We start from the raw sequence: 3766 nt of genomic DNA on the forward strand, positions 1-3766 counted from the left end.
GTATAAAAGTTGAATATTTGAACGACTTTCTTGACCGTAAGATTCTGAGACACGTACGTTAAATCTCGGCTGTTACTTTTAAGCCGATAATAGTTGATTTTGAGAGTGTTAAGGAATTCGAGGGAAAAGTTTTTCTCCGGACTCACCCTAATCTCCCCAAGTGTCTCCTCCATCGTTCTCGCTACGCCCACATCCTCTCGAACTCTGGATCTCGATGCGTTGTTATTTCTGTTCGCAGCGCCATCTTGAGGGCTGATACGTTCTCCTTTTTCTTGTTATTTTTTATTACCTACCCTCCCCTGCTTATCCTCGTTGCCGTATTCCGTTGGGAGTTCGGTTTTATTCCTCCAGCACCCCAAGGTCAGTTAACCTCATCTACAGCCTCATTCTCCTTTCCTGTGAGTTTTCTTCCCGTGCCTTTATCTTCACGTGGGCGTCTTCCAAGACTCGGGCGTTTTTTGCTCGAAAGGAAACTCCTTGACCATCCTTCGCTATATCATGTGCAGGGCGTCCTCCGGATATTACATAGTGGGAAAACTCTTTCGCAAAAAATCGAGGTATTAAGTTGAATTATTCATATTGTAATTGGTTGCTTAATTGAAATGACAATATTGTGAACACCACGTTGGAAATTTCTCTTTGAAAAAGTGTAAATGTTGCATTGTGCCATTCTGCGTAATTCAAGTGTTGCTCCCGAGCTTTAGGATTTGAAGCTGTTTTGCTTGAGTTTCGCGTGCCTCTCGATATGGCGTATTTTTTTATCATTGCAATTTTATGCAATACAGAACGCATCAATTAAAATGTTCATTACTGTATTTTCCTCTCATTAGTAATGCGCAAAATATGGCATCAGTAATTGCTCAGTCGATGTGATTTTTTTTGTTTATCCATATACCACGGACTTAATTTTGTCTAGCATATATTAAAGATGTAGTCACATGCGATATCAAAAGCTTTTAATAGATTTTGAAATGGCGGCGTGCTAATGCCGTATGTGTTCGGAAACTTTGCTCTGTAATTTCTGTGCTCGGGAACTCTGGAGCTCGAAGTGTAAGTACAAATTATTTTCGTGAGCTTAAACCCTAGTTTACGCTATGCGAGACTTAGTTTTAAAAAGAACTTTTCTTTCAGTAAATTTGGAAAATTCAGTAGGTATACACATACTACTACACAGCTACACAGCTACATATCTTAAGCTAATATTCCTCAAAATATGACCCTTGTGAGTCGATGCACTTGTTCCAGCGGCGTTCCCATTCCTGGAACGCTCCCGCGAAGGCATCATCGGGAACCTCTCGAAGACACGTCGTCACGGCCTCTTTGACGGCGTCCAAAGTCCCGTATCGCGTTCCTTTCAAACTCCTCTTTATCTTCGGGAACAGAAAGAAGTCCGGTGGTGCCAAGTCCGGGCTGTAGGGCGGGTGCGGCAGCGTTGCCACACCGTGCTTGGCCAAGAAGTCCGACACGACAAGCGCGGTGTGAGACGGCGCATTGTGGTGATGCAGCCGCCAGATGTTTTTGATCGCTGGCCGGACGCGGGCGACTCGTTTTCGAAGATTACACTGCTCTGCTATCATTCGAACACTAAGACGACGATCAGAGTTCAGTGCATTGCGAACTTTTCGCACATTTTCGTCGGTGAGTGTCGTTGATGGGCGTCCAGGCCGTGGTTCGTCGTCGACCTCTTCTCTGCCCTCCACGAACATCTTGTGCCACCGAAAGATCATGTTTCTGGACATGGCTGACTCCCCGTAAGCCTGGTTAATCATACCGACAGTTTCGGTAGACGATTTCCCAAGCTTTACCGCAAATTTGATGGAATAACGCTGCTCCAAAAACTTCGGCATCGCGTTCCGTGACGTGGGTCGAGCGTGGAGGTTCGCGTTAACAGAGCTCCTCACTACACCACAGCTCAGAGCCGACTGCCTTTTTCAGCGTCGCTTGCCAACATACCCCCCTCCAATCGCAGCCCGTCAGAGCGGTGCTGGGCGCGCCTGGAGCGGCGGGAAAAAATCAGTACACTTATTTTCCGGACGAACCCTGTATACCATGAATTTGCCAGCTGGTTATCATTCCTTTCAGTTTAATTTCGTAATCCCAACTCAATCCTTCCATCAGCTAACATATCCACGACTACGTATTTATTTTCTTTGAAATCCGTAATTATTCGTTTCGCGCAATCTGCATGTGTATAGTCATGAAATAACAATGCATTCAAGAGTATTCCATAAAAAATACTATTGTGATTGTCAATTGACCGCGTGTACGGGTTTATGTGAGTTTTCTTCGGTAACTTCCTTTGGCAAATGTGTTCGCTAATTCTTTTAAAGGCTAGGCAATATTAGACCGATAACTACCTATAGGCACTATTATTTCTTTATTTTTATCGATTTTCGTAATTTTTTACGTAGTTTTAATGAAATATCAAGGTGTAGGGAAGATGCCCAACAGCAGTAACATTCCAAAGATATGGCGCGGAATCGCTTCTAGGGTGTAGTTTCAGGGAGTCAATTCCAGAACGTGGTGTATGGATTACGGAGGTTAAATAAAAACAGGAATAGATAAAGTAACTTCTCCGAAATCAACTTAGACAATATCAATGTATGTAGTATACTCACTACATTTAAAATGCGCCTAAATTACATGAAAAAATTTACCGCCCAACGTGGGGCTCGAACCCACGACCCTGAGATTAAGAGTCTCATGCTCTACCGACTGAGCTAGCCGGGCTTATGAAAGAAAGGTTTGGCAAACGCTTTCAAATTGCTCCTGTTACTCTTTTTTGTCCATTTTCTGCTGCTGAGCTTGCTTTCTCCAATGGTCGGGTGGGGACTGGTGTCTCTTTCTGAGAGTGGCTTCCAATCGGCGTCGCGATACTCTGCAATTCGGGGCTCATTTGAAAGATTTTCCGAAACACATAAATATTGATGAAAATAAATATGTATTATATGGTTTAGGTATTCATTCCGAAAGCTTAGCACCTTCCATAGCTGTGCAGAAAAAGTCCCTTTTATGCATAATTATTTCAAGTCTCGAGATAGCTGTATATTACACGAATCCTTTGTGCGGCATTTATTTTCATGGATTTTTCACTTTCTTATCCAAGTCTGTCATAGCGAAACATGTAAATTGCAGAGCATTCTCAAATGAATGAGCATTTTGTCACATGAACTACGTTTAATTAATAAAAATAAATGCTCTGACGAAAATTACGAGCATCTCGTATCTAGCAAATTGTCATCTGAGGCTGATTGTGTATCAAAATAAATTGAAGAATAAGCTGGACAGAAACGGAAAGCCAATGAAATGCCATATGTCAATGCAAAAAAGAATAAGTTGTTGAGTGGCATTCACTGAAGTCAGAAAATTTGAGATGGTTGAGTGAGCCAATACTGAGGGTAATTGAAATAATATTTAGAGGTGTGCGGTGAGATGTTGTGTGCTACGACAGATGGAAGAATGCATTGTAAGAGAGTAAGAAGGATGACCAGAGTAGGAATTTTGAATTGAGTGTTGGGGATAAACTTTCATGCGAAGTAGTTGATCGGATATGGAGGTTTGATTAACTTCCCGCGGAGCCGTAGCGGAAACCCATGCTAGGCTGGAAGCACCCGAATCGAAACTAATCCCGGAGCGGAAGACACCTAGAATTCTGCGCGGTCAACTGACCCACGTAAAATGAAATATTGAGTTGGGAATGGTCATTCGTGGAAATAAATTCATGAGACATCTCATCACTCACAGCGTGGCATCACATTTCCCTACC

At 42.9% G+C, this 3766-nt stretch overlaps 1 non-coding gene across 1 annotated transcript; it reads right to left on the minus strand.

Annotated features, from left to right (window-relative positions):
- Positions 1-2657: 2657 nt before the first annotated feature.
- TRNAK-CUU (transfer RNA lysine (anticodon CUU)) lies at positions 2658-2730 on the minus strand. Its single transcript has one exon. It is a non-coding gene; the product is annotated as a tRNA-Lys (tRNA).
- Between the last annotated feature and the right edge of the window lie 1036 nt (positions 2731-3766).

Source organism: Hetaerina americana, unplaced genomic scaffold, assembly GCF_022747635.1.
Source record: "Hetaerina americana unplaced genomic scaffold, ioHetAmer1.1.p SCAF_91, whole genome shotgun sequence".
In the NCBI taxonomy this organism is placed as follows: domain Eukaryota; kingdom Metazoa; phylum Arthropoda; class Insecta; order Odonata; family Calopterygidae; genus Hetaerina; species Hetaerina americana.